This window comes from Mustela nigripes, chromosome 9 (assembly GCF_022355385.1).
Source record: "Mustela nigripes isolate SB6536 chromosome 9, MUSNIG.SB6536, whole genome shotgun sequence".
Taxonomy (NCBI): domain Eukaryota; kingdom Metazoa; phylum Chordata; class Mammalia; order Carnivora; family Mustelidae; genus Mustela; species Mustela nigripes.
In genome coordinates, this window is record NC_081565.1 from 88,789,504 (window position 1) to 88,811,542 (window position 22,039).

General features: G+C 46.9%; 1 long non-coding RNA gene and 1 pseudogene across 5 annotated transcripts in view; both read right to left on the reverse strand.

Moving 5' to 3' along the window:
• Positions 1-22,039, reverse strand: part of LOC132024893 (uncharacterized) — an 88,048-nt gene that overhangs the window by 60,791 nt on the left and 5,218 nt on the right. For 4 of the 5 annotated variants that reach the window (XR_009406350.1, XR_009406351.1, XR_009406348.1 and 1 more), the window contains exon 2: positions 5,928-6,086. This is a non-coding gene — a long non-coding RNA (uncharacterized LOC132024893). Of the gene's footprint in view, positions 1-4,502; positions 5,223-5,927; positions 6,087-22,039 lie in introns of those variants that run through there. The other variant, XR_009406347.1, reaches the window with a different exon arrangement.
• Positions 5,452-5,627, reverse strand: LOC132025280 (U2 spliceosomal RNA; annotated as a pseudogene).

Consider the following 22,039-nt stretch of genomic DNA (forward strand, 5'->3'; position numbering starts at 1 on the left):
GTAACTTATGTGGAAAAGCCAAAAGACTCCACCCCGAAACTACTAGAACTCATACAGCAATTCAGTAATGTGGCAGGATACAAAATCAATGCAGAAATCAGTTGCTTTCTTAAACACTAACACCGTAACTGTAGAAAGAAAAATTAGGGAATTGGTTCTATTTACAATAGCACCAAAAACCATAAGATATCTTGGAATAAACCTAACCAAACAGGTGAAGGATCTATACTCTAGAAACTGCTGAACACTCATGAAAGAAACTGAAGAAGACAAAAAGATGGAAAAACATTCCATGCTCATGGACCGGAAGAATAAATATTGTTAAAATGTCTATACTGCCCAGAACAATCTATATTTTCAACGCCATCCTGATCAAAATACCAATGGCATTTTCCAAAATGCTGGGACAAACAATCCTAAAATTTGTATGGAGCCAGAAAAGACCCTAAATCACGAAAGAAATGTTGAAAAAGAAAAACAAAGCTGGGGGCATCACATTGCCTGATTTCAAGCTATATCACAAAACTGTGATCGGGACTCCTGGGTGGCTCAGTGGGTTAAGCCTCTGCCTTTGGCTCAGGTCCTGATCTCAGGGTCCTGGGATCGAGCCCCACATCAGGCTCTCTGCTCAGCAGGGAGCCTACCTCCCCCTCTCTCTCTCTCTGCCTGCTTGTGATCTCTCTGTCAAATAAATAAATAAAATCTTAAAAAAACAAAAACAAAAAACCAAGCTGTGATCACCAAGACAGCATGGTATTGACACAAAAACAGACACATAGACCAATGGAACAGAATAGAGAACCCAGATAAGGACCCTCAACTCTATGGTCAAATAATCTTTGACAAAGCAGGAAAAAATATCCAGCAGAAAAAAGATAGTCTCTTCAATAAATGGTGCTGAGAAAATTGGACAGCTATATGTAGAAGAATGAAACTCAACCATTCACTTACACCACACACAAAGATAAACTCAAAATGGATAAAAGACCTCAACGTGAGACAGGAATCCACCAAAATTCTTGAGGAGAACATAGGCAGTAATCTCTTTGACATTGGCCACAGCAACTTCTTTCAAGACATGTCTCCAAAGGCAAGGGGGAAAAAAGCGAAAATGAACTTTTGCGACTTCATCAAGATCAAAAGCTTCTGCACAGCAAAGGAAACAGTCAACAAAACAAAGAGGCAACCCACGGGATGGGAGAAGATATTCACAAATGATGCTACAGATAAAGGGCTGATATCCAAGATCTATAAAGAACTTCTCAGACTCAACACCCAAAAAACAAATAATGAAGTAAAAAAATAGGCAGAAGATATGAACAGATAGTTTGCCAAAGAAGACATACAAATGGCCAACAGACACATGAAAAAAGAGTTTATCATCATTAGTCATCGGAGAGATTCAAATCAAAACCACATTGAGATATCACCTTACACCAGTTACAATGGCAACAACTGACAAGGCAAGAAACAACATGTGTTGGAGAGGATGTGGAGAAAGGGGAACCCTCTTACACTGTTGGTGGGAATGCGAGGTAGTACAGCCACTTTGGAAAATAGTGTGGAGGTTCCTCAAAAAGTTAAAACTAGAACCACCCTATGACCCAGCAATCACACTACTGCATATTTACCCCAAAGATACAGATGTAGTGAAAAGAAGGGCACCCCAATGTTCATAGCAGCAATGGCCACAATAGCCAAACTGTGGAAAGAACCAAGATGCCCTTCAACAGACAAATGGATGTGGTCCATATACACAATGGAATATCATCACTCAGCCATCAGAAAGGATGAGTACCCAACTTTTGCCTCAACATGGATGGAGATTATGCTGAGTGAAGAAGGTCAAGCAGAGAGAGTCAATTATCATCTGGTTTCACTTATTTGTGGAGCATAAGGAATAACGTGGAGGACATTTGGAGAAGGAAGGGGAAAGTGAAGGGAGGGAATTCGAGGGGGAGACGAACCATGAGAAACTATGGACTCCGGGAAACAAACTGAGGGTTTTAGAGGGGAGAGGGGTGGGGGGATGGGTTGGCCCAGTGATGGGTATTAAGGAGGGCACCTATTGCATGGAGCACTGGGTGTTATACGTAAACAATGAATCATGAAATAATAATAATAATGATAATAAGATAGTCTGCTTCCTCCAAGTTGTTCTCTTCTGAGGCTGTTTCCCCAAGGCCCTGGCTGGGACGCTGTCCGAGCACGGACCATGCCGACAGATGGAAGGCAACAGCTCTGTGAGGTGCTTGGAAGTGGGCTCTGTGTGTGGACAGAGAGCACCCAGAGGGGTCGGCGTGAGGTGGGACTCAGGCAGCCGTCCATAGAGGCCTGTCAGGCACAGTCCCTGGTCCCCCCTCCACCCCACAGGGTGACAGCCACAGCCTGTTAATGAGGATTTCAGCCAGAAAGGAGTGTACTACAGCCTGCAACCCACGCGACCACAGGGTGTGTCTGACAAAACCTGTGCTCTTGTAACCAGGGTGCCCAGGAAAGTTCACAGATTTCATTAATCACAACCCATGAAAACAACCAGTTTGGTTTCTCTTTTGCCTTTTCTGTGTTTGTAGTGAGTAGACGCGAGATGAGGTCCCTGGACCACACTGCACTGAAATGGGCCACTGGATCCATGAGGGAGAGAATGTCCACATGGTACGTGGCCCCCAGCCTGGGAGCACACAGACTGTGCTACTGTTGCCCCTTACAAGCACAGGACCCCTGTCAGCCGAGCTGGGAGTAGGGGAATCACGGGAGCATGTGGGACACTCCACAGAAGCCCGGGGAACTGGGAGCAGAAACGTCGTGGGAGCCAGGGCAGGAACCACGTGCTTCTGGACCAGGTGGACCCCAACCCTCTTCCTCTGTTTGCACTAGTCCCCTGGGCGCAGAATCCCAGGGGTGGGTCAGACTGGTCCCTGTCATGGCTCATGCCTACCGCTGATCATTCTGCTGCAAGGACCCAATGGCTTCTCACGTGGGAGAGCACAGCATTGAGATGTGCAGTCGCACCAGGACATACCCTGAGGAGGAGAGGAATTCCCCCAATGGAAGCCCGGATCCAGGACACTGAGCAGGATCAGGGCAATCCCGACAAACCAAACCAGACTAGCCCTGTCCACGATGCCATCAGTACGGCAGTCGACAGAGCTGCCAGACCCTCCGGCGACATCTGTACCACCAACCTCAGGCCCGCCGCCCTCAGACCATCCCTCGGAGGATGTCTATGCCAACCTTGGCTCTCCGCCCTCAGACCATCTGTCGGAGGATGCCTACACCAACCTGGGGCTCTCTGGCCTCAGACCGTCCTTCAGAGGATGTCTAGACTAACCTAGTGCTTTCCGCCCTCAGACCATCCCTGAGAGGATGTCTAGACTAACCTGGGGCTCTCCACCCTCAAGCCTGTGACTCCATTCGCTTACACTGTCTGGTCTCAGACCTGCAGAAGGTCTTAGGGATTTCTAGTCCCAGCTCTGCGTGGGGCCCCGGTCAGGAAGGGCTGGCCAGACTGCAGGGACCCTGAGGCAGTAGGAGCAAGAGAGGCATGAGGAACAAACCCTCTGATTCAGGCACTGGAAGAACCTCTGGGACTGCAGCCTGGAGACCAGAAGGGAACGGGGGCCCCGCAGAAGAGAAGCTCCTGGTCCAGAAAGGATGGGGTTCAGGGAAGACAGGGGGACAGTGAACAGGGAGATGGGGGCTAGGTCTGGAGAAAGCCTGAGGGGGCGGCTGTAAGCGCAGGGGTGTGCAGCCCAGGGGCTGTGCTCAAGGGCACAGGTGCTAACTGGGGGCGCCCGCGGGGGACTCGTGGGCCGGAGAGCGGTCACGCGGCCGATTCTGGCAGACATTTCTACACAGAAAATGTTATCCCGCAGTCCTCACAGAGCTTCCACTGCTTGTCTGCTTCCTCCTTATCGCTCTCAACGTTTAACACACCTCCTTTCTCCTGCGGGTTTTGCAGATTAAGACCTAATTTTTTTTTTAAGATTTATTTATTTATTTGACAGAGATTACAAGTAGGCAGAGAGGCAGGCAGAGAGAGAGGAGGAAGCAGGCTCCCTGCTGAGCAGAGAGCCCGATGCGGGACTCGATCCCAGGACCCTGGGACCATGACCTGAGCCGAAGGCAGCGGCTTAACCCACTGAGCCACCCAGGTGCCCCAGAATAAGACCTAAATTAAAGCTGCAGCCAAGGAACACGGGGCCACTTAGCACTTAACTGGGCAGATTCCAAGTTTAGTAAACGTGCGAAGTGTTGGAAGGAAAGACCAGAATGGAGAAGAAAGGAGAAAAACAATCAGAGGGAAGAAGACATATTTTGAAGGAAATGGGGGACTTGCGTGTATTCTGAAGCTAAAATATCAGCAATAATTGGAGTAAAGAATAGTATTCTTTAAAAAAGTCTTTAATTTGTGGAGATTCAGGGTTAGACTCACAGCAGAAAGTACAGAGGTCTCCCCCGCACCCCAGTCCGCTCCCACCCCCACCCCCACCATCGCCAGCAGATGGTGCGTTTGTCACACTGGACAGACCCGCACGGACACATCATATCACCCAGGTCCAGGGCGCGCGTCAGGGTCACGCACGGTGGCGGACGCTCCGTGTGTCTGGACAAGCGCGTCATGACGCGTATCCACCATTCTAGTGTCATAGTGGCTTCACTCCCCAAAATCCTCTGTGCTCACCCCTGGAAAGGACCCCTGTCCTGATCTCTTTACTGCCGCCATAGCTTTGCCTTTTCCAGCATGTCTTATAGCTAAAGCCATACAGTACATGTCCTTTTCAGACTCTATCACTTAGTGACATGCACTAAAGTGTCCTTATGTCTTCTCACAGCTCGAGAGCCCATTTCTTCAGAGTGCTGAGTGACAGTCCCTTGTCTGGAGGCACCATGGTTCATTTACTCTTCCACCTGCTGAGGAGGACTCGGTCGCGTCCAAACCTTGGCAATTATGAACAAAGCTGCTATTGACACTCATATGCAGGCTTCTGTGTGGATATAAAGTTTCAGCTCTGTTGACTAACTACCCAGGAGTATGACTGCCGGATGCTATGGTAAGTGGATGCTTAGTTTTGTAAGAAACAGACTCTCTTCCACCGCGGCGGCACCGGCCTGCGTGCCCACCATCAGCGACGGCGAGCTCCTGGGGCTCCACGTGCTGTCCCGGGTTCGGTGTTGTCAGTGTCCGCACCTGCCCATTCTGACAGGTGTGAAGAGCTGGCCTATTTTTAGCAATAGGATCACAACATTGCAAGTGTGGGCACGATAGTAATTATTTTAACCTCTAATCCATCTTTATGATTAAATATCCAGAAATACCTAGTTGAGTGGAAGGACGTCATTATGAAACCAAGAGTGACTTGTGCAGATTTGAGAGAGAAAATCATCCACCATACAGTAACCAGCACTCTCATCACATGGAAATGAAACATTACCAAAAAAGATGTTATCTTTTTTTAAAAAACTCAAAATGCAATTTTAAGTATCTTCTTGGTGCAACTTCCCTTTAATACATCATGCATCACCACACCCCATAAAGTGAGAGGTAAAAAAAAAAAAAAAAATCAGATATAAACTGATAAGAACAGATGCTGCATTTGACCTTAGCCAAAAGGCCAAGAAGTGACAGCTCATACAATTTAGAGTAAGGCTTGGGGTGCCTGCATGGCTCAGTGGGTTAAAGCCTCTGCCTTCGGCTCAGGTCATGATCTCAGGGTCCTGGGATCGAGCCCCGCATCGGACTCTCTGCTCAGCAGGGAGCCTGCTTCCTCCTCTCTCTCTGCCTGCCTCTCTGCCTACTTGTGGTCTCTGTCTGTCAAATAAATAAATAAAATCTTAAAAAAAAAGAAAAACAATTTAGAGTAAGGCTTTTTAGGAATGTTAGGGAGTTAGAAATATAGGAAAACAGGATATTATGATAAACTCACCAGAGATTCCTTTGATTCAGTCAGGAGAAAGCACCAGTGATTCCAGGACCAACGGAAGAAGTCTTCACTGATCCATTTATGAGGACAAGATGGGGTTCAATTTGGAAAAGAGGCTCTGGTGGGAAGCCCTGGCAACCCTCTGGGCCCCAGTTTCTTCCTCTGGAACAAAAAAGAGGTGACTAAAGTTGATACGATAGTCATTAACTTCGCTTTCTTGTTAGATAAATATTTAATAACTTATTATCTAAAACCAGGTATGACATTATTAAAGTACTTGAGACAAAGAGAAATGGTCAGTCATGCCCCAAGGCCCGCTAAAGGACACAGTAGGACTGGCCGTGGGGAAGGAGGATGCAGTAGCCCTGAGGTCACTCCCGTACTGTGTGGCCAGAGGAGGGAAACTAGAGGTCCCTCAAGATACCCCATCGGGCTCCTGGTGTGATCGCTCCAGGCTTCAGGCTTGCTTCTTAGCCTAGAGTCCCTGCCATTTGGAAAGTCCCTAAAACATAAATATTCTGGTATCTTGACATGGTTACTTCAGAGATAGTCTGGATGCTAACAATTTTTTTTAATTGTTGTGTGTGTGTGTGTGTGTGTGTTTTTAAACATAATCAGAACTCTGTCTTAGTATTGCCAATCACTTTGGAAAAGTTGTGGCAAATTTGGTACTTTTCTTACAAAATCATGCACGCTTTGTGAAAACCTTCCTTCCATCATGATCTGCTTAGAGGGTCCTGGGAGAACACATCAATACAAGCACTGTTAAAAAAAAATTAAATGAATCACATTACTGTCCTCCATAACCCCAACCCCCATTAACAATAATTGGAATTGTTCCGAAATGTTTCTACTCCTACATGATGATGAAATTTTGAAGAAGTAATTTTATGGCACTTAAACGTGATCAATAAATTCTGGTCAATATCCTTGAAGGCAAGTTCGCCCAATATGGCGGCCATGTCATAGGGCACCAAATGTCACTGGATCAGTGGGGGCTGCATCCACCTCATCTTTGTGACAACAATTGATTCCTCAGTGAAGTAAATCAAGGCAAAATCACTTGCCAACGACACATAGAGGGGGTTTTTTGTTTATGTTTTTATCTAGTCGTTTTCTGATCCTGAAGCTTCAATTTCTGAAGACATGAATTTTATCTATTAAAAATACCCATAAATTTTAGATCTAGCTTAAGGTAAAAGTTCTTATATTACAGCATGTAACTGGGTCTAATCTATTTCATTACTTTCTTCACTTAAGGGAAAAGCCAGAGGATTTATGAGATCTACCTAAGAGATTAACCAGATACTCCCTCTTCAGTCTCTGATGTGTACAAGAGAGATCTGTAACTCCCATCTGGTTACAATAAGAATAAAAATTTAAAACCTGAGGTTTTACCATTACTTTAAAGAATCAAATTTTTTTATTTGAAATAAGAAAACTGAAAGCCAATTTAGGGAGGAAGTCTAATGTCCCCTGGAGCAAATGTGGGTTTCTTTCAGTTTGGGAATAATAATAAACTGTGGTATCTGAAAGACAAAATGCTTTCTTCTTTCAGAGAGAACATGACCATGACCATGACAGAGTGCCTCTCAGCTCAGGCCTGCCGTCCTGCCCTGGCACCTGGAAGTTATATCTCACACAGCCGCCACTGGTTTTCTTTAAGCTTCAATTCTGAAAACAGGCTTGGAAGTCTACATATGAACACAATACATTCTGCTTGCTTAAGAGAAATTCCCATGATCACAGGATAATGTTTCTGGATGAGGCTGTGTCCTTGGCTAGCTTCCCATTTCATAGACTTCCTTATGCTGAGATGCTTAGTCCAGGCTCATTAACTACTTTATTCATCCTGGAGTACAAGTGACCAAAACTAGTTTAAATTATTACCTCTCTCAAGGAGGTTCACAAATTGACAAGGGGGAAATCATTTGTTCTTTAAAAGCATTTGAGAACCTATCATAAATATTAGACTGGGCCAGTTTTAAAAATCTGTATACTGCAGAACACAAGTTCTGTGAGATGATATGCAAAATATTAGAAGAAAATTAAAATTTTTTTGCAAGGTCAAACAATGAGACAGGTTACAAGGAGAGTAAAAGACTTTTTATCTCAGAACCTCTCAGACTCCTCCTTCACCTGTCCTCCAACCTGACCTCCTCAGTCTCAGCCATCAGGTATGCAGAGTGGGAATGTCACTGTTCAACTAAAGACCAGAAGATGAAAATCTAATGGCCAAAAATCACCAATACTATCACAGTTTCCCACATCCATGTGGTAGCAGTCCTGTAATAAAAATCGTAACAATGGAGGGTAAAAATAATGAATTAAAAAGAAATTGACATAGGTCTTCAGACTGAAACAGCTATACCCTTAGCCACCTCGCCATGAGATTTCCAAATACCAAGACTCAAGGGTGGTGTGCAGAGCACTCCTTAGTCAGGAGACATTGCACAAAGGCTTTAAGGAAAAGAGAGAGCACACTGGGAGGACATTTGGGAACAGAGCACTCCAGGCGTGGGACCAGCTGTGGTGTAGCCCCATGTGGGACACCACTTGGCACAATTGAGGAAGTATGAAAATTGTCCAAGTATAATGAAGTAATGTTTCAAATCAGTGCAGAGAGAATGAACAATCCAATAAGTGGTTTTGGAACAAACAAATATCTCTTTGGAAAATATATATAATCTTATATTCCTAGGGCACACCACACACACACACACACGCACAAATATAAATTCTGGATAAACTAGCAAATTAAATGTAGTGACTCTCAGTTAAAGATAGTAAATCAAGGGGCGCCTGGGTGGCTCAGTGGGTTAAGCCGCTGCCTTCGGCTCAGGTCGTGATCTCAGGGTCCTGGGATCGAGTCCCGCATCGGGCTCTCTGCTCAGCAGGGAGCCTGCTTCCTCCTCTCTCTCTCTGCCTGCCTCTCTGCCTACTTGTAATCTCTCTCTGTCAAATAAATAAATAAATCTTTAAAAAAAAAAAAAAAAAAGATAGTAAATCAAGCACCTCCGTTTACACTTGTCCTTTCCAGAAACCTCAGTAAAAACATGTGAAGGGATTTTTGAAGACACAAAACTACAAAGAGAAGAGAAAAAGACACAACAACACATTTGCAGATGCTAGAAAGCAGCGTTGAGTAGAAACTGACTTAGCAGAACATGGAAAGCCAAATCATAAGAGAGCAGTGGGGAAGTCCAAGAGAAAAGACAGTGCAAAATCCCCAAAGTCTCAGAAATTGGGAAGCTCCTGGCCCTCGGAAGGAAAGGAAAGTGGGCTAGGAATTAGAAGATGGTTTAAAATCTGTTTAAGAAGCAGGGGACGCTCATCCTACCCATTGTTCCTCGTAGGGGGGCCTCCTCCTCACCCTGTCTAATGGAAAGCTGGAGATTTGTTCTATGGAGAGGCCAAGCAAAACATGTCCACGTAGGGGGACCCCCAACTGGCTGACTTGGGACGCTTGCTCTTCTTCCCCAATGTGGCCCCAGGACTCAGTCTCCAGGAACAAGACTGGAAGTGTGTCTTTGGTGAATCTGAACCAAGCCAAGAGAAAGGGTCTCAATACATTAGAAACAGGGACTTTCCCACCCCAGACAGCTCATCCCCCATCGTAGCACAGTGAAACCCACTGGATTCACACATCAGCAGACAGCTAAGAGTCACAGATACTGAAACAAGCCCACTAGGTGACTGACAGGGATGGGAGCAGACAGGAAGGGGCACCTGGAAGGTGCAGAGGTTACACATGGGAAGAAAACTAAAAAGTCATTAGTATCCTCAGAGGACGAGAGGAAATATTATACTTTAGGGGAAAGCACTAGCCAAAGAATAGCTGGAGAACCATAAATTTAAAATAGGATATCAGAAAAGTCACACTGGATGGATGTATTTGACAATGCTAACATTAAGGACGTGTGTTCACGAAAGCACATCATCACAGGAGCAAAAGGCAAGCCACAGAATAGCAGAAAATATTTTAAATCTTATCCCCAAAGAAATACTTGTATCCAGAACATATAGAGAACATCTATAAATAAGAAAAAAAAATTTTAAAAACAATAAAAAATTGGGCAAAGGTCTGGACAGTCACTTTATAAAAGAGAATATTCAAATGGGTACAAAAAGGAACGCAAGTCCAGGAAGAAACCACTTAAGACCACCATGATATACTACCTATCAGAGCAGCTACAGTGAGAAACAAACATACTCATATCCCAAGTATTGGTGGGAATGTAAAGCAATCAGAATGCTCACACACTGCTGCAGGAGTGTCAGTTGCTAAAACTGCTTTGGAAAACCAACTGGCAACATCTACTAATGTTGAATATACTCAATAATTCTACTCCTAGGCATATACCCAACTGAAATACACACATATGTTTACCAAAAGACACCAGCCGAGAATGATCACATTTATCTATCAACAGCAGAATGGACAAATAAACTGTGATATATTCATACAATAAAATACCATACAGAAATGAGAATGTACACAAGATAAATGAATTTCATAAACATAACGTTGAGTGAAAAAAGCCAGAAACAAAGAAATATAATTCTGTGTGATTCCATGTGTATGAAGTTTAAAACCAGGTAAAGATAATTCATAATGTTAGAAAAAGGGACAGTTGTTTCCCAAAGGAATGGTAGTGCCTGAGGAAGGCACAGTGACGACATCTGGTAATGTTCTCTTCTAGACCTGAGTGTTGGCTACATGAGTGTTTTCACTTTGTGAAAATTCACACAGCTGAGCACTTTTGATCTGTGCCTTTTGTTATGTTTAATATAAAGTTACTTTATAAAAACATCCTAGAAAGGTGGAAGATGAAGATATGGCACACTCTCAGGAAGTACAAAACAATGACCATGATTGAAAATGGGGAGAAAGATAAAAAACAAACAAAAAGAACCTACGGGACCAACTTCAGAAGGGCCAATTTCAAATAAAATTCACTGAGTCAGTGAATTGAGAAATGGTGGTGGGAGTAAGAATTAAATATTTTAAGAAAATAATCTTATAACTGAAGATTTGAGTTGCCAAATTGAAAAGATACACCCAAGTTTGGGTCACATTAAATGATAATAATCCCCCATCAAAGCACATCATTACTGATTTCTAGAACCCTGGGAACAAAAAGATGATTTTATAAGTTTCCATAGAGAAGAAGTAGGTCAAATACAAAGAATGGGAGTCAGACTAGCTTTGAAATTCTGAACAGCAACAGTGGAAGCTAAAAGACAATGGAGGAATGTCTTCGATACTCAGATGTTCAGGTATTCAGATTCAATGCCATTTTACTTTTTTTTTTTTAAAGATTTTATTTATTTATTTGACAGAGAGAGAGATCACAAGTAGGCAGAGAGGCAGGCAGAGAGAGAGAGTGGAGGAAGCAGGCTCCCCGCTGAGCAGAGAGCCCGATGCGGGGCTCGATCCCAGGACCCTGAGACCATGACCTGAGCCGAAAGCAGAGGCTTTAACCCACTGAGCCACCCAGGCGCCCCTGCCATCTTACTTTTTTATACCCAGCTGAAGTATCAAATATGGAGATGGTTAAAGACATCTTTAGATGTAAGGGGCTCAAAAATTTTACTTCTCATTCCCTGTCTCAGGAAGCTGAGAGGATGTTCTTGGTCAAAATGGGGAAATAAAACTAGAAAGAATGTGATCTAACATTGTGGAAACAGTAGGTTCCTAATAAGAGAGTGCTGAACAGAACCCCAGGATGATACAGACAGAAGATGGAGGATACCAGCCGGAAGCACATCTGCAGGATACCCAGCCCAACAAGAGGTCAGAGCTCAGGACGTATATTCAGGAGGATGATATTGTGCTGATGTATTTGAACACACCAAGAGCAGCTCTTCACAAATGGAGTAGAACTTGGAACTAAAAGCGGTAAATATATTTTTAAAATAAACAATCAGAGACTGTTGGTAATTCAGAAAAAAACCACAAGGTTGTTAGGGTTTGCAGGGTAGTGGTTGAGAGTGCAGAATATAGATCCAGAATGTTTGGGGTTCAAATTCTTCCATATAAAGGCTAACTTACCTTGAGCAAGTCACTTGGCATCCCTGTGTAAAATCAGGGTGGTTATAACAGTCTTGGAAGAGATTTGTGAAAACATCCTTAGAAGTATGCCCAGCCCAGAGAAAACACTGCGTTGAGTGGTAACGACCACCACTGTTACCACCAGCACCACCGTAATCATCGTGTTAAAGCTGGTAGCTCAGCTGGGAAGGGTGTGACAGGAATAGAAGCACTGAACTCTGAGATTTTTTTAAAGCTTCTACTCGACCAGATTGGAAGAAAGAGAGGACAGACATGGTGGGGGGGGTCAGTGAAGAGGAAGAAGAAAACCATCATCTCCCACTTGGGGAGGTCTTAGATACTTCTTAAAACTAAAAAATAGGGCGCCTGGGTGACTCAGTGGGTTAAGCCGCTGCCTTTGGCTCAGGTCATGGTCTCAGGGTCCTGGGATCGAGTCCCGCATCGGGCTCTCTGCTCAGCAGGGAGCCTGCTTCCCTTCTTCTCTCTCTGCCTGCCTCTCTGCCTACTTGTGATCTCTGCCTGTCAAATAAATAAATAAAATCTTAAAAAAAAACCTAAAAAATAAAGAAGCAGCAACATACAAATGTTTGAGCTATGGAGGTGGGTATCAAAAGAATTAGCTAAGAGAGTTGCCAGAGTTGCTCTGTGAGAGCACAAAATGGGGGACTGTTATTCCTCATGACAATCTTCGTAAAGTATGTGCAGATATACTTTCACTTAAAAAAAAAAAAAACTAAGTTTTTCTTTGAAAAAGAAGTCTCCAGGACAGATGTTTCACTGGAGAATTCTACCCAATGTTTAAAGAATCAGTACCAATAATGCACAATCTCTTCCAGAAAACACAAGAGAGCATTTTCCCATTTCATTTTATGAGAACAGTCCTACACTGACCCCAAAACCAAAATAGTACAAAAAAGGGAAACTACACACCAATATCCCCCCTGAACAGAGATGCAAAAATCCCCTGACTCTATTAGCAAATAGGATTCAGCAATATGTAAAAAGAATTATATACCATAACTGAACAGGGTTTATGCCAGGGATGCAAATTAGTTCAATATTCGAAAGTCAGTCAATGTAATCCACCATACCAACAGGCTAAAGACAAAAGTTCACATGATCATATCAATGCAAAAAAGCATTTGAAAACCTCAGTATCAATTCATGATTTAAAAAAAAAACAAAACAAACAAAAAAAAACTTCCTCCAGAAAATAAGGCATGGGGAGGAAACTCCTCAACTTGAACCTGCCTGAAAAAGCCCAGAGCTAGCATCCATGAAGATGGACAGTGAAGCTGGGATGTCTTCCCCTATGACTGGGCCCGGGACCAGGGTGCCCACAATCAACACTCGTATTCCACACAGCCCTGGAAGCTGTACCCAGAACACAAGGCAGGAAAGGAAATGAAAGGCAAACGGAATGGAGACTCGTATTTGCAGGAGTTGTATCCTCTAAAGCAGCCGTGAACACTGAGTTTGCAAACGCTGCTCCATTTCTCGAGGGGAAATGCAGGGTCGGGTTCCTGTGAGCCTCCACTCACAATATTTTCATCAAACAAATGTTTAATGAACTTTAAAAAAATTTTTTTTAATATTTATTTATTTATTTGACAGAGAGAGATCACAAGTAGACAGAGAGGCAGGCGGAGAGAGAGAGAGGGAACCAGGCCCCCTGCCAAGCAGAAGAGCCCGATGCGGGGCTCGATCCCAGGACCCTGAGATCATGACCTGAGCTGAAGGCAGACGCTTAACCCACTGAGCCACCCAGGCGTCCCTGTTTAGTGAACTTTTTAATAAAAGAATGCTTTTCTTAACATTTAGCGTGTGTTTAAATGTCTTCCCTGGCATCCCAATATGTACAACTTGTCCACCTGCGAGTTTAACGTTTTTATTTTTAACATTTTTATCACTTTTTAAAATGTGTGAGCCAGCTCTGCTGAGAAGAGTTTAACATCTTCCGGACCCTGGGTTATGTGACTGCCAGCTGCTTTGGCTTTCTTCACAGCCACACTATCCACCTCGCATTGCTGATGGTCATCTCACGAATCCACAAATTTCGCTGCTTTTCTACCTCTTACAGAGTTTCTTCACGCAGTGGAGGGGTTACGTTAGCACCTTCCAGAGCAGCCTCACGAACAGTGTGGGGATTTCCTGCTCCTGTTCCAGGATATCCTGTATTGTTGATTCACTAACATGGAACTCGGGGCCAGTAGCACCACGTCACCGCTTCCTTGTGTGAGAAACACAGGACGCTATGTCCACACTATGCCTGAGACCATTTTAAACAGCAAAACCACCAACGAAAAGCACAGAAATGTGGACAGGGTGGCACCGCATGGAACGTGAAAGACACATTTGTTTACACGAAGGCAGAGCATTGCTTTGTTCAACATCAGCTGGGAGCGTGGGCATTCAGCAACTGAAATTTTTCACCACTCAGGGCATGCTTGCCAATGACCACGCAAGCACTGTGTGCATTGTTTTAGGGTTACAAGTAAATTTTAGTGAGTAGGTGAATCCCAAGTACGAATTCATGAATAATGACGATCAACCGTATTTAGTGACAAAGGACTGCTATCTAGAATACACAAAGAACTCTCAAAGTCAACAGTAAGAATATAAAGGATCTAATTAGAAAATGGGCAAAAGATGTGAAGAGAAATCTCACTGGAGAGGATGTGTGGGTGACAAATGAGGCACATGAAAAGATGTTCAGCATCACTAACCACCAGGGAAATTAAAACCACAGACAGCTATCACTAGATAGCGACAGACACCTGCCAGAGCAGCTAACGTAAAAAATACTGCCAGGACCTCAGGCTGGAGCGGATGAGCACAGACCCTCGCACGCAGCTGGTGGAAGGCTCGCTGATCCTGCCCATCGCGGACACACCGTGGCACTCTCTGAAAGACTCAGCGCTCAGCCACCGGGCCACCCAGCAGCTGCGTTCCTGAGCACTTAACACAGAAAAATGAAAATTTAGGTCTGCAAAAACCTGCATATGACTGTCACGCTAACTTCCCTTGCGATAGCCTGAACGACAAAATAGGAATGTCCCTCGGTAGGTGAGCCGTTCAGCCCGCTTCGGCTCATGCAGACCCAGCAACGCGGCTCGGCCACACGGGGAATCCGCTATCGTGCGCCCCGCTGCTTGGAGGGATCCCAGGGATCCTATGCTGACTGGGAAAAGCCAATCTCAAAATGTCACATACATATGATCCCGCTACAGAACATTCCCAAACAGCATTATCTTAGAGCTGCTGAACACATTCGTGGTACAGGCGAGGAGGCGAGGGCTGGCCGGGACAGAGGGTTGGGGCAGCACAAGGGGCCACGTGGGGGGTGTCTCTGTGGGGATGATGCAGCTGGTGTCTTGCTGGTGGAGCCACAGGATCCTGCATGTGCTGAGGTGACCCAGAACCACACGCGTGCATTCCACCATCGCCAGCTTCCTCATTTTCATGGTGTACCACAGATTTACCAAATGTCACCACCGGGGGAAACCAGTGTAAAGTGTGCCCAAGCCTCTCTGTGTGATTTTTGCAATATCCTGTGAATCTATACTTATTTCAAGATATAACGTATCTAAAACTTTTGGGAGGCATGTCAAAGCATCTGCACACACGTTTGGAAGCCTTAAAACCACCACAAGCGCCACAGACGCCAAACCCGTTTGGTGACGACTGCATAGTGTCAGGGGCACCAGAGGGCCTTGAGAGAGGGGTGAGAAGAGCGTGGGGCTGGGATGGTGACATGGTGAGTCCGTGGGGCGCAGAGAGCGCCGTGTGCAGCCTGGGGAAGGGCCCGCAGCCACCGCGCCCACCTCACGCAGGGCTCTGGGCAACCAACTGATCTGGAAGAGCTGTGGGTTCATCTCAGCATGGCTTTGGGGGTCCGGCTCGGGGGCAGGACTCAGCGGCACAATCCTCCCTCCAGCTGGACGGGCCACGCGGTGGGGTCCAGCTGCGGGACAGGCTGGCCGAGAGGGAGTGGATAGTCCCCTTCACACACCCACGGAAAGGCAGGCAGCAGCAGGATCCTCGTCCCAGGCTCCATACGGCCTCCCCAGCGGCACGGGGCAGCCTCCACAGGTCAGCTCAGGGCTTTCTCTGATTACACAGCTCATGGGGGCCCATCCAGCATTTTCAGTTTTATAAAGCATAAGAAAAACACCCAAATCCCACCCAACTGAAGTCACCACATAAGCATGTTGATTTCCAGACTTGCAAGTAGATCTCTGTACGACTCGAGCAAAAACGGGATCCCATCCTCGTCGCCGACGGTCACCCTCACGTCTCCTTTAACTGCCCTTCCTTGAGCTTCCCATGCTCACTCCACTCCTCACACGTGACCCAGTTCTCTCTACATATACGTGGAATTGCGTGCTAAAATATTAAAACGTTTTTATGTAGACATTGTTAAGGGTTCCTATTTTTAAAAATTTTTCCAGAAAGGATTAACATTTTGGCACACTTTCCTGTATCTTGCTTTTCTCACTGGGAGTTCTGAAATACCTCAACACGCATGGTGTAGACCTCACACACTCCTTCCGAAGACTGAGTAGTGTTCCACGGAATGTGGTTCCCACAATTTCTGCAAGCACTGCCCAACTGATGGGCAATTTGTCTTCAGGGGTTTTACCACGCGGTGTTTGTAGAACAATGCTGCAGTAAATACTCTGATGTTTACGTATATGTCGGGTTTTTCTACTGCCTGGACCCTAAAGTGTAGGCTGACTCATTTGACCTCAATGGGACTCGAAAACACTTGTTGCTGACAGAGCCCAGCACAGCGTCTGTAGATGGATGCGGTTCGTTATTTAAACCGTGTTCTGCATCAGCAGCTTTGCTGGGTGTCTTCTCTCCAGGGGATTTTGCTGGAAAGTGTTTCTCAGATTCCCATTCACCCAGCTATTGAGGCCCACAAGAGGATGTCGGACTCTGCTGGCGTTTTATTTTTAAGTCACTCTACTTGGAACTGAAACACTTTAAATGCGTCTACGTCACCCCTGGCCTCGTGGCACATCATCAGTGCCAGGGAGCCAGCAGGACAAGCTGCGGGAAGAACGGGAACCCCAGGGACTGTGACAGACACAGGGAGGGAGGGAGGTGGCCCTGAGGTGGGGCCCCTGAGGGCGCAAGCACCCGGCCCTGTGGGCCCTCCGGGTGGGGCTCGGGCCGGGCCGTCGGAGGCGGCAGGACTCCTGCGGCAGGAAGAGGGAGCAGGGAGCCGCCTCAGCTTGGTGCAAGTTCCGGGGGCCAGAGCATAGCCCCATGAAAGGCAGTGAAGCTGGGGTTCTGTGCACAGTGCCCGAGCCAACACATGCTCTATCAAGAGATGCTCCCCTCTGGTTCCCACGCTGCTAAGCTGAGGGCGGTGGATTGAAAGATACACCCACCAGAAATGAGCTCCTGCCAGCTGTTGGCGTATGGGAGCAGCTCTGCCCCGGATGTGCTCATGGGGCTTTGGAGAACCATCGTCTCGTGTACTCAGCCTCTGGCCACATTGGTAGAAGATATACCCACGGCCCTGGCCGCAGCGGCTGGTTTGGGGGAGTTTGTGGCCCGAACTTTTTCAGTGTGGCAACAGAGAGAAAGGTCTTTGCCTCAGCAATCAGAGTTAGGAGGAGAGGACCCGGGACGTACTTGTAGCCCATCCCCACCACTGTCACAGCCAGAAGCGAGACCAGGAAGAGCCCAGCAGAGACGGGAGAGAACTCCTCTGCTCTGGGCCTGCTGCCCTGAGCCCCATTCTTCCTGGACGTACCAGCTGTGTGAGCAAGTAAATGCCTTTGCTTGTTCCAGCTGCTCAGAGCTGGGGTTTACCCACTAGCATGGCTTATGACTCACGCAGGGCTGGGTCTCTGCAGTGGGCTGGGGCTTGTGACCACCCCTAACCCCGGGGAAGAGAAGGCAGGGGAGCTGGGAAGTCAGCAGCCCTCCCTGGGGCCCAGTTGCCCAGAGCCTTCAGTGCTGCGGGATTGGACTGCACAGTTGCTCAGGCTTCATCCACAGGGCTGGGCAGAACACCCTGGAATACCATCCACAGGGGTGGGCATTGGGCCTGAAGGCCTTTGCAGGTAGGGGCTGAGACTCAGAGGCTTCATTCCACTGCCCACAGGACTTGGCCAGGACCAAACTCCCATGGAATCTGTCAGACTTCCCCAGTTGTTCATCTTTGGGAAGGAGGTAGGCAGCGCTGTCTTGGGTGGGCATGGTGATATCGCCTGGGGAACTGTACTAGATATTTCTCTGTCTTTCTCCACGCGTTAGGGGTCATCTCCAATCTCCTTGTGCTTTGGCCCAGTTAGCATAGGAGTCTCCAGTTGCTGCATAACAAATCAAAAGATTTACAAAGATCGACATAGGTATGGGCCTCATGCCTCCTCCACAAACATCCACAGGATGCCTGACTGTGGGCCAGGGGGCCAGGAACAGTGCGGCAACGATAGTGTGCCTCCTGCTGCCGAGGGCCACCACCTGTGTGCAAGACCCTCCTCCCAGGACCAGCACACTCTGGGTTGTGGGCAAGATGGGCTCGGTGAGGACACCGCCTGCGACAGCCGGCCAAGACACAGAAGGCAACGGTGACAAGATCAGCTTTGGATGGGAGATATCGTGGAACATCCATTCTGTTCCGTACAGTTTTCAATGTTTCCTTGAGCTTCATAGTAAGTGAATATCACTTTTATCTTCAGAAAAGACACTAAGGATCTTTTCCTACCTGACCTCCAAAAACTGAGTGTTACCATTCTCTTTAAGCTTTGTCAACCAAGAATGAGACACACAGAGAGGGAGAGACACACAGAGAGAGGAGAGACACAGAGAGAGAGAGACAGAGACACACACACACACAGAGAAACATGGAAACACAGAGAGAAACAGAGAGAGAGACAAAGAAAGGCAGAGAGAGAGAGACACACAGAGCGAGAGAGAGGCAAACGGAGAGGGGAGACAGAAAGAGACCAACAGAGACAGAGAGGCAGGAACAGAGCAGGAGAGAGAGACAGAGAGAGAATCCGTGTCTTTGATGCCCGTTGAGGCTGGCAGTTTCTGCAGACAGTCGTTGGCTTCTTGGTCTTCCTTCCTGGCTTCAGTGTTCCCGGCTGGTACCGCCTCTCCCTCGGACAGGGAGCTAACGTATATTCAGGTGTTTAATCCTTTACCTGTCACTTACGTTGCAAATGCATCTCTGTCTTGACCCTCTGCTCCCTACAACACCGTTCGGTACGCATCTCTGCGAGGGTGTACCTGGGGGTCCTTCCGTCTGTGGTTCTCGCCTGCACCGTCAGGCCCCTGGGGTCTCCCGCACGCGGAGCCTGTGGGCGCTGGCTTCCCGCTGAGCTCAGAGCTTTACGTGTGTTGCCGCTCCTTCAGTATGTAGACCACCTCAGGTTTGTTTAGATGCAGGACGCAAGAGAGGGATCTAACTTTTTTCTTGTCACCGTTGCCTTCTGTGTCTTGGCCGGCTGGTGTTTGGCTGATTGTGACAGTCGCAGTTGGGTGACTCCTTTACCATTAACGGGGAAGTCACTGTGGCTGTTTAGGAAAAGCTAATAGAGTCATTTATGTATTTCTGTGGGATTCTGGACTTCCCTATTCGTTCCACTGACTTTCTGGCCCAAACAGTAGCATCAAACTAATTTATTAGCATTTTCACCGTATATGTGAAAAATTTGCTCAGAAACATTATCCTTATTATTTTTCTTTTTTAGGATTTTCAAGCTCTTGTTCTATATTCTTTCTGAATGAGCTTTAGAACTTTTTGTCAACTTACCTGAAATATACTTTGATCTGAAATTTTTTTTTTTAATTTCCAAATGTACAAATCAATAATTAGGCTTCCCATCCAAGAAGAGGGCATGAATTTCCATTTCAGTGAAAATACAGTGGCTACGAACACAAACTTTCCAGCTACTTGCCCCGGGTTCAAATCCCAGCTCAGGAAGGAGCTTCTTGTGTGAACTTGGGTGGGTTGTTAGACCTCTCTGGGCCTCAGCTTTTGTATACGTGAACATGCGTAGTAGGACGAGTAGCCATTTCGCAGGATGGTTATGCAAATTGAGTGGATAAAGGGTTGTCTGTGGTTAGAATAATGCCTGGTACACTCTTAATGGATGCTGATGTCTGTTATTTGTGACTTTCCTCACTAGGATTTTGCAGTCCGCCCCCTGTTCGTTCTACATAAGACTGTTGGGAGTAAGTTCACATGTAGAAAATACAGCGTGTCCGAGGTAAACACTCAGTTATACTGTCTTTTTAGCATCAAATGGCAGAGCCACTGCTTTCTATCCCCAGCCATCGCCTTTTAGGACGATTCCACCTTCAGAACTGTGGGAAACATATCAAGGGGAAACACCCCTTTGGGACAGCATCCGCATTTCCTGTATACTCAAAATCTCCCGTATGTCCTTTCCTGGAATTCAAGCCAGAGATCAAGTCTCTCTGAAAATATATAGTCCTACTGGGTAAAGGGAGGGGGGAGGGCTGCAGCTCTTTTGTTCTGTTTTAAATTTCATTCCCAGGCTAAGTTTTATGAGTTTCAGCTGGAGTGAGTTTTCGCATCACGGACGAATCCGTGAGCATGAACGTTGCAACAGACATGCTCTGGACGCCTCTGGCTGCAAGTCTTCTCGCTACAGGAGAACTACGGCTGCGCTTGGCCAAGGTCAGCAAACCACAGCCCTGGATGAGGTATGCTTCGGGTGGATGCGGGATGCCGCAGTCAGCATCGGCGCCCAGGCTCTGGCGGTCAGCCCCAATCCCAGGGACCCGCACTCCTCCACCCCCTTGTCCCAGATACTCCCTGCTCCGTGCCTGCTTCCCACTCATCCGAGTTCTGGCTTCTAAGGATGTGCTGGAATAGAGTTCCATGAGCACTAGCAGCTGCCACACACACCTGGACTGCCCGGAGATTGGAAGGAAGTGTTTTTCCTCTCGTTCATGTCAAACCAAAAAAAGACCAGAAATTCACCAGGTGTGAAACCTTGAAGCTCTGATTTCTAGTTGTAGGTCAGTCTCCTGAATCACCTAATTTTCACTCTCTGGAAAGGGTCATGATAATCATTTCATGGAAGTTTGGATACCTTGTAAGTGTCAGTCATAATGCAAAGCCCTGTAACTTTTCATACAGACTGTGTTAGTTGGTCTCGGCTACGTGACACATGACTCCAAGACCCACAGTCTCTGGGGTGAGAACCCAGGTGTGAATGGCCTGGGTGTTCCCAGCTCAGGTGTCAGCCAGGGCCACGGTCTCATCCAAAGGCCTGCGTAGGGCCAGAGGATTCTAGTCTACACCACTGTCACCAGACATCAGCCCCCCACCGACCCTTGGCTTGAGGCCTCTGTTCCTCCCCATGGAGGCCACCCTGCCGAGCTGCACATGAAGTGATCGCTGGCTTCCCCAGCACAAGCAATGGCGGGGGGGGAGCAGGCAGCACCTGTCAGAAGTCAGTTTCTCCTCTGACCTAATCACTTAAGGGATGTGCCATTGCTCATACCCTATATCAATGGTCCCATGGACCCATCTGACCACATGTTGGAGGGGACTCCACAGAGGCGTGGAGGGGTTTATTGGGGTCATTGTAGAAGCCAGTGACCACAGCACCATGGAGATGCTCAGCTAAGCAGGGGTCGGTACAGGACACGAGCTGCTGATAAAGGAAACGAGAATTCTCTCCCGTTTGTAAATCAGACATCAGTCGCAGTGCACCCCCATTAGATGACCTCCACTCTGCAGAGGCCGGCAAAGACCACACACCATTAACTATCACACAAGACTGGTGAAGCCAAGATAAAGTAAAAGTACTAATACTTTTGTATTTCTTGTGTGTTTGTCGACACCCGCCATGTGGCCAGCAGTGTGCTGGGGCACAGAGAAAACACAGGGTGTGGCGGGGAGATCCAAATGCAGAGGAATCAGGGGCCGCAGTGCCGGGACGTGGGCAGCATCAGACCCATGTGGACAGTAGTGAAGCTGTGTCCGGGAGAGGCGGTCCTCTCCGAGCATTAGCTCTGCAGAGGGAGGCATCCCTGGAGGCAGCACTGAAGGATGAGGGAG